The sequence below is a fragment of the Haliotis cracherodii genome, unplaced genomic scaffold (genome assembly GCF_022045235.1).
Source record: "Haliotis cracherodii isolate W230 unplaced genomic scaffold, xgHalCrac1.p SCAF_12, whole genome shotgun sequence".
Taxonomy (NCBI): domain Eukaryota; kingdom Metazoa; phylum Mollusca; class Gastropoda; order Lepetellida; family Haliotidae; genus Haliotis; species Haliotis cracherodii.
The window spans coordinates 41,773,567-41,789,279 of NW_027266267.1; the positions used below are offsets into that span (position 1 = coordinate 41,773,567).

Here is a 15,713-nt window from a genome sequence, read left to right on the forward strand (position 1 = left end):
TCAACGAGTGTTGATATATTTGATATCAAAAGACACTCGGGTGAGATTTTTTTTAACATCCAACATCATTCTTCCAACTTTTTCAGTTTGTAGAAAGTAATAAGCAGTGTCTTAAGTGTAAAAAGTACTACTAACAGTAACAGCTTCAGTAGCAGAACCATTCGTGATGTCATTTGATTGTGACGTCATGGTAACCAATGACGTCACAATGGTCTGCAAAGCATTGTGATGCAATTTCATTGCAGCGATGTCTACTGTATAGATATCGCTTGATCCCACCCAAGCGATATCTCCTGTGGGAGCCAGTTTTGGATGATAAACAACTTTATTATCTAATAGTCTGCACTCGGTATGACAACTGTCAAGTTTACAAAGACATGTACATTATAGTACATTAACAACAAACAAAACAACTACAGTAACACTGCTAATTACTGTAATACAAGTAACATCGTGAGTGAGTGAGTGAGGGAGTGAGCTCTAAGCTGCTTTTAACAATAGTCAAACATATCACCAGACATGGTCCTAAGGCGGGGAACTGAACCAAGGCCTTTCGTATGACAGGAAAACGCTTTAACCACACAGCTACCTACTGCCCATGTAGTACTACACTGTACTTAAACAATAAGGACACCAAGTCATCACTCAGTCTACCTATGATGGTCATTAAAACCAATCACATATCAGAGATTTATCTTGAACTGCTCAGAAGCAGATATTCCACCACAAGTTTGCTGCAAAAAAATCCCAGATGGTAGATAAACATTTCCCAAATCGTGTTACCGTGGTACATTATCATGATTATAGTTAAAAGAAATGAGATGGCTTAGTCAGGTGACTCATATTCTCCTGATAACAGGACCAGTAAATAAGGAATCTTAATGTTTCATTTAACATTATAGTCAGGGCTCCAGATAACATTTTGTGCAATTGAGTTTTTACTCGAAGGTTTCTATTTTAATTGGGTTTTTACATTTTTCATTGGGTAACCAATATTTTTTCACTCATCTATTCATCACTCTATTGGTTTCTTTTCTTCCAAAAATTAGATTTAATAAAGAATGAAATAATGTTTTAGATGTACATAATGATTTTAAATATAGGCTTGACTCAGAAAGTAAATTAGCTCCATTGTACGCACGTTGAAAAAGCTTGCTGTTTTCAAACAATTGAGTTTTTAATTTAATGCATGCGTTTCTGTATGGAAGTTAATTGAAAGTAATTGGGTTTTGAATAGCTTTGGGGGGTATTTTACGCAAATATGCAGCTTATCTGTAGCTCTGCCAGTGAAAGCAATGATTCAATACAACGTCAAAATAATTCTGAAATTAAGAAAATAAGAACTATAGAAATTTGTTTTTTCACGAATTTGCCTGTCAGGGTACTTAGATAAATCCCTGCATCACGGCAACGGCCATGGTAACCCGATGCACGTGAATTCTGTGCAAATTGAAATGCACATGCATTCCCCCATTTCTTGCCCTATAAAAATTCACCAAGATCGAATAACATTCATTCGTTATTGAATTGCTACCATATGCCAGTATTGACAAGAAATCAGCGACACCAAACCCTTGGACGATTGCAAGCTGGACAAACGATCCGGCAAGTAGCCAATGAATTTCAAGTCCACGTAAGGGCCACATACATGCTCGAGCAACGGTACCCGCAGTCCCGATATAAATCTCATTGAGAACCTGAATGACGTCTGACCAAGGGCGACAACTGCAGCTGAACTGTGTCAGGCGTTTCTCAGTGTGGGCTCAAGTGCCTATGTCCTTCATCAAGTCCCTCATCCATTCCATGTATCGACGTTGCACGGCAGTCATCAATGCACATGGTGGACACACGAGATACTGACTTGTGATGCCATTTTCTCAGAGACTAGTGTTGTGTTTCACTTTAAGAACATTTGACACTTTAATTTCAAACTTGATGATCAGTTTTGTCAAGTTTCATCTTTTTTATATGTCTCAAAGTATGTTTACAGTGTTTGAACAAATACGGTTCATCATATTTTTATCAATGCTGACATTTCTTTTGCAGTTCAGTATAGATTCACAATATTTTGTCACTGCCTAAAACAATTAAGAAAATAAGAACTATAAAAAAATGTTTTTTCTCCAATTTCCTTTCCAGGGTACTTAGATAAATCCCTGCTTAAAAATATAATTTTCACAATCTTTAAAACACATTAATGACAATATAGATTCACAATTTTTTGTCACTGCCTAAAACAGTAGATGGTGTACTACAAGGTAACAAACATTCAAATGCTACAACAGCACACACAGTTAGCAGGCAATTACCTCACAGTGACACTTCTACTTAATTTACTGCAGCTACGCATGCATCAACATCTCCAACAACAAACAGGGAAGACAATGCTACACTCCACAGTGCTATGTAAGTGTGTTCTGAGGGAAGACAATGCTACTCTCCACAGTGCTATGTAAGTGTGTTCTGAGGGAAGACAATGCTACACTCCACAGTGCCATGTAAGTGTGTTCTGAGGGAAGACAATGCTACACTCCACAGTGCCATGTAAGTGTGTTCTGAGGGAAGACAATGCTACACTCCACAGTGCCATGTAAGTGTGTTCTGAGGGAAGACAATGCTACACTCCACAGTGCCATGTAAGTGTGTTCTGAGGGAAGACAATGCTACACTCCACAGTGCTATGTAAGTGTGTTCTGAGGGAAGACAATGCTACACTCTACAGTGCTATGTAAGTGTGTTCTGAGGGAAGACAATGCTACACTCCACAGTGCTATGTAAGTGTGTTCTGAGGGAAGACAATGCTACACTCCACAGTGCTATGTAAGTGTGTTCTGACGTGGAGCAAACACAACACAGTTCTTGACAAACATGACAAGCCGAATGTGTCCACCTAACCTGACACTGTGAGCTCTACTGTAGGTCTCTACAACATGGTCAGCACGGTCCACTAGCTGCTTTGTCTCGGGGAATCATGCCTGCTTTGAGTCTGTTACGACTTGAGGTTTATTGATGAGTTGTAGCTGAGTAGTCACAACATGGAGCTCCAGTGTAGCAATAATGAACTGGGGAGTGAGTGAGTGAGAGAGATTGGGAAAACATAACTACGAAATTCCAGACTAGTTCTGCAAGGATGGAAACTGGACTTTGGAGCACCTTTAGAATACAGCAACCAGTTTTTGTGAGAATCTGTCGGACGCGAACTTGCGACCTTCAGATTGTTAGCCCGACAGCTAACCGACTGAGCTACGTCCACACTGTGAAACTAAGTGCAAATTTACCTAGTCATGCCTACGACATTATGGGACTGAACAAAAGGGGTCGAATAGGTGACATGATGGACACTCATGCAGGTTATGGGTAGGCATAGAATCTCGTGACTTTAGTCTATGGACACTTATGAATGATCCCAATGCCATTTGGCACACTCGTCCCATTCTGTAATCTGGTGAGGAATGAGCCGATATGGCGTGAACTGAGTGAGTGAGTATGGTTTTACGCCGCTTTTAGCAATATTCCAGCAATATCATGGGGGGGGGGGGTGACACCAGAAATGGGCTTCACACATTGTACCCATGTCGGGAATCGAACCCGGGTCTTCGGCGTGACGAGCGAACGCTTTAACCACTAGGCAACCCGACCGCCCCGGCGTGAACTGAAAACAGATCCAGGCGTCAGGTGTCAGACATCGAACTCTCGAGTACGCATGAATGACATGGTATTAAATAATCCGTCAGGTGGATTTGTGACAGAAAAGTGTTGTAGAGAACACTGTAAGGATGATGTGGATAATAGTTAGGAATGAGGGAGGCATGAGCATGGCTAGTGACGACACAACAGCAAGTTCGTTTTTGAATCAGTACTGAAAAAATGTACCCGGTGCAAGGGGCTTTTGTGAATGTTCCAGGACAGTTTTCAGTAGCCAAAATATTTGACACAAAACAATTTCATCCTTTTTACTCGACCTTTTTGTGTGAAGAATATCAGGTTGATTTGGTTGGTTTGTTGTTTTACGAGGCACTCAGCAATAGTCCAGCTATATGATGGCGGTCTGTAAATAATCGAGTCTGGACCAGACAATCCAGTGATTAATATCATGAGCATCGATCCACGCAATTTGGATCGATGACATGCATCAAACAAGTCAGTGAGCCTGACCACCCGATCCCATTAGTCACCTTTTACGACAAGCATAGTCCCCTTTTATGGCAAGCATAGGTTGCTGAAGACCTATTCTACTCCGGAATCTTCACGGGTGGGTTGAAGAAGAATATTAGGAGCTGCCATAGAATGATCTATAATAGGCACTAAATGGGTACCTAACCCTAATGATCGTAAGGGGTGATTGACTGTAAAGGAGATCCAAGGGCCCAGGATATTTGGATGTGTTCAGCGCCAATATAATATCCCCAATAAACTGCATTCTTTTACATAATAATGAAAATTAATGAACTGAAAAAATAATATATGTATAGTAGTTCCCATTTATAACCATTTTAGCCAACTTTTCAAACACGTGACAAGTAAGAATTGACTTTCACTTTGTGTGAGTTCATTGGAGTATGAACCTTCATACATAGGGTGATGGCCAAACTGTATGAACGTCGGAGCTTGGCGATTTTACATTTTGTCATGAAAACATTATTCAGTTTTGTGGTGAAATATGTTTGAAGATATGACTGATAAAAAAACACAGAGGCTAGTCCTCTTTAACCTAGTTGACGTAGTTGCCTAAAGTAAAAAGAGCCCAATTATCGTTCATGGCAAGACCATATCCCCCCTCCAAAATGTATCCTGTATAATATAAAGGATTGAGCGGCTTGTGCATAGGAGATATAACTTCTGGAGGGGGGATACAGGCGGAAGTTTCTTCCAATTTGCAAATAATTCGCACATTCAATATTGTACACAGTAGTCATAACACAGTCAATCAAGTGTAACTGTTAAATTTGACATGTGCTCGATTTGCCAATATTTACATCCACGACAGACATTAAAATATTCTACCGGCAAAGTGAAGACACGTCGTCTCCTTCACTATTATGTCTTGTACAAGCAATTACATGCATGTGTAAGTCAGGGGTAAGGTAATTCAGATCATTGCTCATCGCCGATATAGCAGAATATTGTCGTACTTACGTAATAAAATACTGATCTCCGATGTAATGGTAAACAATATTTCTTTCAAGGCTTGGTGACAGCCAACATGGCGTATACAACATATCCCACAATGCAGCGTGTTTTAAACGTTCCCATGGCTACGACCCCTGAACTTCCGTGGCTCCTGTCGTAAATCGAAATGAGACACCAAGTGTTACTTCCCTTGGCAGCTGCGAAATCCTAGCAGTCGCTTGTTGGACAGGGTACCAGTCTATCCTCGCGTTGTACCAAGTATATGTTTCATAATTCTCTTCTTTTACTAGCCGACATTTATTGGGCATTTATAGTCGAAAAGTAAAGTCGAAAAGTTTAAAAGAACAGCTTTACTTAGTTTCATGTTTAGAACACCATTAACCCCTAATAGTAAAGTGCGTGCCGACAAAGCTATTTATCGATAGATGAACTGTGTGAGCTTTATTGTTTGGGATTTGCCATTATGCACAGACAGTTATCGATTAGGTGAGATGAAATGGGGGTTACGTCGCGTCCAAGTTTATTGCACTTATATATAGTGACGTGCATGTACGTGTGTGTGTGTGGCTGCTTGTACTAGTCCGGACTGATGCCGATTTATAGTGCTAGCTCACTGAGATACCATGCCGCAGTTTAACATGAATACCCCACTCAGACACAGTATACTGACTCCGAGCCGACCAGTCCTTAGTTTAGCCCCTTAATGCCGAGCGCCAGACAGGGTAACAACAATTTTTTTAAGTACCATCTTTTAACGTCTTTTGGTATGACGCGGTCGGGGATCGAACCCCGGACCTTCCGCTCTCCGGGCGGACGCTCTTCCACAAGACCACGGAGGCGGCACAGTTATCGAATAGGTATTCGTGATCCTATATATTTCAAGCCAAATAACACTATATATAGTCACTGGAATAAAGCTACCGTCAGTAATGGTGTTTACGATTTTTCTGACGAGAGATGAATCGTTTCACTCCAGTCGTTCTTATTCTACTGTGTGCCTTTTCAATTGTTTAATTAAGCCCGGTCAAATATGCCGGTAGCGCTACATTGACGATACTACTCTCTATACTACCATGATAAAATTCAAGTCTCTGCATGGTATAAACGTATATACAGTAAACTACGCGGTTATAACGAACTCAAAGGGACCACTTATTTTAGTTCGTTATAACCGTAGTTTGTTATAAGTATATATATTCAGCATATACATGTATACATCAAATGGCCGGGACCCAAAAGACCAGTTGTTGTATCCGTCAGTTCGTTATAAGCGTGTTCGTTATAAACGTAGTTTACTGTATATATATATATTCTCTTCCCATGCATATTCTGAAAATGTTGAGCCAATATCTTGAACGATTAGACGAATGGATAGCTCAAAATAGGAGAAAATGCTACACTGTATAAAATCTGTATGTGGCTTTGATTACATTTCAAACAAGTGCAGTTTTTCGTGCACAGCGTTCGTTTTCACACGTAATTTATTTTGCATGATTTCATCCAGCCACTTTGTATTGGTGACTAAGACCATTGGTCATTTGATCTAAAATGTATGAAGAATTCAAGGATGTGTGTATCGCAGATAAGTTTGAAATATACGTGATGTTACAGGCGCCTCATAACCGGTGTACCTGAAACGTGATTTTGTAAACACTATCCAATATGGCGGAAAGTTCGCTTCGGCGTTCGCGTATTTTCCAAAACATTCTAAACGAATCTAGGGTTATAGGAGACGTTTTGGAATGATCATTGGTGATTCATAAAAGACAGATACCCGTGATCACTAATATGCTATTTTTGAATTTCATTTCTCCGAGTAAATTTTCAAGACATGCTGTAGATTTCTAAATAACGGCGTGAGTGGTGATTTAGTAAAGTGTAAGAAATGGCGACATTTACGGTGTACCTAATTTTCAGTACTTTTGCTTGGCCTAAAGTGCCAGTTGATGATATCACAGAACAGGCAATTTCCCACCTTATTCAAAACTGTGAAGTGTATCTGTGTGGGTGATGTATTTTGAATTGTATTCGACATCAAAGTGAGGATTGAAGAGGAGGGACATATATGTCCCTGTGGCATCCAGGGGGTTAATGACTTATGCACGGCATCATCACGGTTGTGTTTGCCGTCTGCAGCCAAGCGCTTAGAAAACAACATGAAGCATTCATGACGTCATAACATGACGCAGTAACTGACCGCGGGATCAAGCACGAGCGTAGGGAAAAACCTTACTATTACAAGTATACACGAGCACTACGACAGGGTTTGAAAGTACAGCAAATTCTAAGATGTTCGGGTTTTCTCTGCCAAACTATATATTGCCACACGGTTGTCATAACAAGTGCAGACCACTAGATAATACAGTTGTGTATACTACTTGAGCTTTAGAAGTTTGTTTGTTTGTATGTTGTTTAACGCCGAACTCAGCAATATTCCAGCTATCTGAGGGCGGTTTGTAAATAATCGAGTCGGGACCAGACAATCCAGTGACTGACAAAATGAGCATCGATCCACGTAATTGTGATACGAGGACGTGCATCAACCAAGTCAGCGAGCCTGACCACCCGATCCCGTTATTCGCCTCTTACGACAAGCATAGTCGCCTTTTACGGCAAGCATGGGTTGCTGAAGACCTATTCTACCTCGGATCTTCACGTGTCCAGTGGTGAAGTAACTCAACAACATGTTTCCTATCACATCGCACAGAGAATGTAATTTAGCGTTTCTTCACAGAAGGACGCGTTGCATGACAGAAGAAATATACAAGCAAGGTCGTCCGCACCACGTCTCCGTGCACTAGTTGTTCCATCAGTGGTGACTGCAGTCAATATACCTTATTACTACCATGTTCAGTTTTATACATAACAAACTCATTGTATGTTAACCAAGATAAATTAGTTATGTTTTTTTTCTTGTCTGAAAGTAATGGAAATTATGTAGCTGATAAACGTCCTTTTTGGATTTTAATCCCAATTGCGAAGTCGTAAGACGCGACTAACGGGATCGGGTGGTCAGGCTCTCGGACTTGATTATCCGGGGTAGAATAGGTCTTCAGCAACCCATGCTTGCCGTAAAGGGCGACTATGCTTGTCGTAAAAGGTGACTAACGGGATCAGGTGGTCAGGCTCGCTGACTTGGTTGATGCATGTCATCAATCCCAATTGCGTGGATCGATGAGCATGATGTCAATCACTGGATTGTCTGGTCCAGACTCGATTGATTACAGACCGCCGTCATGAAGCTGGAATATTGCTGAGTACGGCGTAAAACAACAAAACAACCAACCAGTACAAGCATGCCTAACATGTGGATGTTAAGGCCGCAATAAATTAATAGTTAAAGTTTGATTGATTTTTTTAAAAACATGGTAGACGGGAGGCAGTTTATTTTCAATTTTCTTTTTCTTATCGAACTGAACTAAGCGGCAAAAGAAAGTATAGGTTGGCAATTTGTAACTTTCCTCAAAACAGCGATAACTAGTGGAAAGTGGGTATTGGGAATATGACTGCCTAGGAACAGGTACCAAAAAACACCTCAACCATAAACTGCATGTGCATGTTAGCTGTATAAAAGCGTTCGTCTGCAGGGTATAACCCCACGTGATGAAAACACACAAAAGAAATGCCACGACTGTCACAGGAGCAGAGAGAGAGAGAGAGCCATCGGTATGGCCGAAATGGGGGCAACATAGGTTCAAACTGCCAGAAGGTTTGGTTGTACACCATTGACAGTAGCCAGGCTGTTTCAACGGTACAGGCGGACAGGGAGGACACAAGACAGGCCTAGAACCGGCCGACCCCGAGAGACAACACCACTGGAAGACGGTCAGATACGGCTCATTCACCTGCGAAACAGCGTTGGGACATCCCATTAGCCAACGAACAGTACTACGACGACTTCGAGCTGCTGGAGTCCGAGCTTATCGTCCTTTCCGCGGAATGGTACTGACTGCTCAACATCGACGCCTGAGACTGCGATGGGCGAGGCAGGTTCGACGCTGGCAAGTGAGAAATTGGCGTCGAGTGCCGTTTACTGATGAAAGTCGGTTTAACTTGTTTTAAATGACGGCAGAGAACGAGTTTATCCACACAGAGGGGAACGTTTGGCTCCGTCGTGTACTCGAGACGTCCATCCATTCGGCGGAGGAGGTGTCCTGGTGTGGGGCGGTATTTGTGGAGATCAGAAGACTGATTTGGTGATTATACAGGGAAACCTGAACGCTGTGCAGTAGAGAGACCAAGTATTGCAGCCAGTTGTGTTCCGTTCTTACAAAACCAACAGCAGGGGACATTGTTTCAACACGACAATGCCAGGCCCCATACTGCAAGAGTGACTCGGAACTTTCTAAACCAGCAGAACGTTGACGTTTTGCCCAGGCCTGCCCACTCACCCAATATGAATCCAATTGAACATCTGTGGGACCATCTTGACAGACAGATAAGAGCACGCCATCAGCCTCCCGTCAAGGAGAAGAGAATAATTGCAGCAGACGCTGAGAGACGAGTGGCAACGGATTCCAGTCCACGTCATCAGAAGATTGACGTCATCGATGAGGCGGCGTATCACAGCATGCATTGAGGCAGCTGGACGTCATACACGCTACTGATAGCAATTGTGTCGACAATGAACTTGTAGTGTGTCTGACGATTTTTTGGTGACATTTCAAACAACTTTTGAAAATGAAATTTCTTACCCCACCATTGTTTACCTTGAGCTTACATTACCTGTGAAGGCATAATTTCATTCAAACTGTGGTTGATCAATCATTTGTTACCCCTCCCTAGATTATATTATAATTCACAACAAAACCTCCGCTTGTTATTTTTTTTATCGATCATGGAACTCGACCTATACGTTCTTTTGTCGCCCAGTTTATTTATGGCTTATGTGTACAATTGCTGTCAAAGGGTGCGATTCACATGCATCATGCGTGTTCAGTATGCCTACGTGTGTGGTGTATTTCATCAAGTAAAGAAAGTAGGAAAATTCATATTAACGATATGTATATCTATATATACTTCCAGGAGTTTGGTGTCAATAGTATAAGGGTTTACGCTATTTTTCAGGGCATTATTTATTTGAAGAATTCCGAGGTTTTCCATTAATTACCCGACGAAGGAGGGCAGTTGGAAACACTGAGGTCTTCTGCAAATGATTATGCCCCGGAAAATAGCGTTACCGTGATTATAGCTAAAACTGGATAGAATGTGTTATCAAATTAAATTAACATCAATATCGGTTTTGTAACATGTACTGCAATCAACACACTACTAATGTCACTGACCCACGTTTACAAATATGGAAACGTGAAAGAACAAACCAGATGACGTCACTATTGAACGTTATATGACGTCAACTAACAACGGGCGTGATAATGACCCGTCGTCAAGCAAAATGAATGCATTATCAAGTTATATAAGATAGCTACACGATAAATCGCAAAAAATAATAAAGAACGAAGCGTGGTTTATTTCATGATAAAACATTGTTCTATCATGACGTTTTTTTTCTGGAGATTTGAATAAACGCTCGCAACTTGATGACGTCGTATGTTTGACGACGTAATTTGTGATAGGGGAATGTCCAGTGTTCTCCACAGATGTAGCAGGGAAACACATATAAACGCGATGCCCGGGAGAGATATGACAATCGGTATTAGGAGAAAAGGTACGGGCAATCGAACTAAAATGAACTTGTCCGACGTTCTATTGAGGGAGTCATCATTTTTTAAATAGTGGTTACTATTTTTAAAGCTTGTACATTTTATCAACATCCTTAAAGAGGCAGTACATAATGTTGATATCTCACATTAGAAATAAACGACTCGTGGTCGTTGTTAATCGTACAATAAAACACTGCGCCCCTCATCGTTTATTCTCCCCTCAGTGTCGATTATTTCTTAAACCGTGGCCTGCTCATTTCTGATAACATGCGGGCGGTTTAATGATAATTCTATCCATTTTAGCTATAAAATAATGTAAGGCGGAATGTTTTGTAGTCAGACGGGAGCGGATGAAAAATCTATTGATTAAATTGTATGGGAAGCTAGTCTGTGAGAATTTTGCTTTAATGAATATGATAGCCGTGTGTAATATTGCCTCACTGTGGTCTGTGATTATTTCTATAACTGACAGTGTAGACGCAAATAGCTGCAATATTGCTGATGTGGCTTTAAGCTATATTACTCACTTACTGACGGTGATATTTTGTTTCCAGCTTTCGGACACTTTAATGTTTTCACAATCATTGGACATTCATGTACACAATTTCTTTCGTTAGATTATATTGAACATGTTGAGGGTTTTCATTTAAAGTACATAGGAAACTGTAACAACGGGAGAGGAGTCTACTCTACACTACTCTACATAGGACTTTGTGTATGTAAATTACACAGCATTTTCAAGCTCAAGTCATGAGTTTGCTAAATGCTACTTGGAGAATGAAGAGCATAAAAGAAGCATGACCAAAGGAGTATTAAGGTGCGCATGCGCCTTGACCTTATGATATTACGCATGCGCACGGACAGCGTAAATAAACCACGAGAACTCGAGATCGCGATAAAATGAAATGTCGCATTCTCGCGTTTTCGCCATTTCGCGTGTTTGGGGTCTAATTTGATAGATTTGACAATCGAGATTGCGAGATCGCAAGATTTTGCATCATGTCCAAATGTCGTATTCTAGCGTTGTCGACTTTTGACAAAAAGCTCTACGTACCAAAAACAGGAGAATGCGAGAACGCGAGATTTTCGCGAGGATGTCCCTTACAATACAAGGGGCAGGAACAATACAGAAGTTCCTAGCGATTCTTCACCAGACGTCAGGTTGGTTGGTTTGTTGTTTTACGCCGCACTCAGCAATATTCAAGCTATATGACGGCGGTAGACGTCAGGACCCCGTACGTAGCCATCACGCTACCGTCTTACCTCAGGACACGTCTCAGTTGGTGGACCATAGAGTCGAAAGTCTTAGGATGCGTCTCCTTCACAGAGCGAACACCTACACCTGTTCGTGGACTTCGGGGTGTGCGCGGGCCTTCGTTCGAATCCCTCTAAGATTGTGGGGGTTGAAGAAGTGGAAGAGCTCTTTTTTTCCCCTGAGCTGCACTACGAGTTTTATCCGCCGCGCCAAGACTGGTTGTGGTACGCGGAAACGGTTGTTTATTCCGGTATCTCTGACGTCCACGCCCAAAGTCAGTGGCAGCACCATGTTTCTATGGTTATATGCAGTGATATTCACCTCAAACATGACCGTACTCAGCAATTGTATGTTTTGGAGGACCGACTTAGTTTTTAGAGTTTTAGACGCTAATTTCTTCTTACTGTTATTTTTACCTGCACTTCTCCTCAACTCTCGTTTTCTTTTCTTGGACAGAATTGAACGAGTAGTACAGATCGGCGCCGTTGACACGTGTGTCTTTATCTTTATTGAGGATTTCATCTGAAGGTATGCCCACCGCCATACCATCTGATACAGATGCATTTAGCTTCAGAAAAAAACCGTTCTAACAGGAGAGCCATAATTTAGCCGACCAGAGAGGTATCGCCGACGTTGGGGTCGGATTTTTCAACAGCTTCATTATCTTCTTGCAGTTCTACTTGTCCTTTGTTCAAGCTGATTATATTTAGATACAAATACATTATTTTTTCTCATTGATGTAATGACTAAGAACAAAACTCTATTTTTATATGTAATGAAAGTATATTGCAAATATTGAACAATTTGTAATTAATATTTTATTTAACATTACTGAATGTATGTTTTACAGAGTACAGATTACAGTAAACTACAGTTTCAGTGGCGATTATTGTTTTTTGAGCCCATATATAGTTTTTGTGGCTCATTAGTACCTGGCTTGTGAATGAAAAAGAATGTAGACGTCCTGCCAGTGTGGACCGAATGTCATCATGATCATTGATGATCAACCTGGCAGGTTTTTTTTTAAAAGGTCCGTTCTTAATTTTAAAAAGCTGGAGACGTGGAGGGCCAAGACAGGACCTTGATGTTATGATTAATAAAAGTCCAAAATGATATTTCATTGTCAGGATATTTCATAGCACTCTTCAGGATTGTTCAGTTGGTTGGTTTGTTGTTTGACGCCGCGCTCAGCAATATTCCAGCTATATGACGGCGGTCTTGAAATAATCAAGTATGGACCAGACAATCCAGTGATTGATATCATGAGCATCGATCTACGGAATTGGGATACGATGACATGCATCAACCAAGTGCATCAACCGTATCCTACACACGCGATTTTTCTATTGATATCTCTAGTTTCTAAGAAACAGTTGAAAGGTAAAGTTAGCTGTTGAATACTTTAGGGCTGGGACGAGTCCAAATTTACTGTCCGGGTACCCGACCTCCCATTACCCGACCCTACCCGGGTACCCAGTGCAAGTCTCAAGAGTAGGGAACAAAATGTCTGATAGGTAATTATTTTACCGCAGCCCTGTCTAAAACTATTTAGATACATGTATCAAACAATCAGATCATGCATTCACTGAAGTTGACTGAAGCTTTATCTTTACTCAGTAGAAAGGTATGAATGATGCAATAATAAATTCAAACAATTTATAAAAATTAAAACATTGAAAGATGTTTTTTGTTTTTATTCATCTTGGTATTTTTGCCAGTCCCTTTATTTACAGTTTTGTAATTTTAATATTCGGGACAGTTGTACATTTAGGGCATACAAATTTATTTATTTATTTGAAAAGAAGAGGCAACACATGTTTGTTTATGTTATAAAATGTCCCCCAGTCATGTCATTAGATAATACTTGTGTAATTGTTTTATTCAGTTGTCAGGGCACAACAAGAGACCATGGATACAGTTGTAGATCATCCTATGATTAGTTAGCCCGACTCAGGACTAAAAGGACTCCTCATCCACTACCACCAAGATCAATATGTTTTGAGAGTCATCTCAACCAGACTGATCAATTATCATTATGTTGATGTGATATTCACCTTTCATTTTTTATGCATTAGATGCACAGACTATTTTACACATCCTAAAGACAACACAACACAATTAATTTTTTTCAACTGTTAGGAGTGGAAATGGACCCTGTTTTGATGGGTCCAAAACGTGGCACGCCTATTGGTCCGTTTCGGTGCCTGGACTGAGCCTCGTTTTTTTTTTCCAAACTGACCCAACCCTTGTTTGTTTTTTCATAGGAAAAAAATGCATTTTCCATGGGAGAGAAAGCACAACTCGCTCAGGTGCTGTTTTCTGATTGGTTGAAAACCCAAGCTTCTGATTGGTCAGATGTTTCCACCTTAGTACACGTAGCAGATCCCGTCAGGCTAGGATCAGGCAATGGTCAATGTCTGAATAACGTGCTTGGACTGGAATCATTTTTAGAACCCAAAAGGTGCCTTGTACGGATCAAGAACAAAGATCAATCCTGTTTGGGAAGGGCCATTGTGGTGGCACAGCATTATGCCCAGAAGACCGACCCTCCGACCAAGAATGCGCGGAAAGTGGCTTGGCCCAAATGAATTATCAACTGAATTATCAACTTGCTTAACAGACTGTTATACAAGCGTGATGAGGCACCACTCGTTCCACCGTGCTGCATTTATACCATCATCATGACCACTATGATGTGATCACTTCAATGGCAGCCTTTTATGGGTCTAACCATTACTGTGAACTCTGCGACCGCGGTTATCAGGATCCTGAAAAACACCCCTGCTGCAAGCAATATCGCTGCCATGCATGCTTCCACTCCACCCCTTGCGGACCCAAGGAAGATCATGGGATGTCTTGCTTGGCAGCCAAAGATGGTTCCGAAATCAATGCTGTTACACACGACAATTCCAGTCACCATCAGAGGGAGGACCCAGCGCCTGTCAATCGATTCACAGGTGCCCGAGCTGTTTTCAGCTTGTCCACGTCTTGGACACACTCATGGCCCATCACAAGTGCTCAGATGAGCGACTCCCATGCTAAGTGTGTCGAGAACCCGTGACCCCAGAACATCGATGCTACGTCACACCTCTCCGTGAAGCTGATGATGCAGAGGAGGAGGAGGGATGCTACAACCAATTCCGACAAGACAACGTCAAATTCCTCTACTATGATTTTGAATGTAGGCAAGAGACGGGGGTGCACACTCCGAATTTGTGTGTGGTGAATTTAGGATGTGGACAATGCATTGGTCAAGCGGCAAAGGAGTTGTGCGAAGACTGTCTATGGAGAGAAGAAGGTTATGGCACCAGCCACGAGAAAGTGTTTCAAGGCCCCACCACACTAGACGATGTGTGTGCATGGTTGATGACCCTGTCCAAAAAACCCAAGAAGAGGAACCAAGAGGAGGACGCACTCAAGGGGGCAGCAGCAGGCCTAGGCAAAAGAAAACATGACGGGACCCTCTCAAGCAAGCCCCCTACAAAGCGTCGGCGATGTCAACCGTCCAAGGAGGAGGGTGAGGGTGAGGATGCCATGGAGGTGGACGTGGAGGAGGAGATGAAGGAGACGGAGAACCCCCCCATCCAGCCACCTGAGAAGGATGACTTCATTTATGCGATTGCTCATAACGCACGGGGGTATGATCTGCACTTGATCATGAAAGG

General features: G+C 41.7%; 1 protein-coding gene across 2 annotated transcripts in view; it reads right to left on the reverse strand.

Moving 5' to 3' along the window:
* Positions 1–5,222, reverse strand: part of LOC139457901 (uncharacterized) — a 32,344-nt gene extending 27,122 nt beyond the window's left edge. For both annotated transcript variants that reach the window (XM_071239246.1, XM_071239245.1), the window contains exon 1: positions 5,137–5,222. The gene's annotated coding sequence lies outside the window, so the exon portion shown is untranslated. The remainder of the gene's footprint in view (positions 1–5,136) is intronic.
* Positions 5,223–15,713: the final 10,491 nt, after the last annotated feature.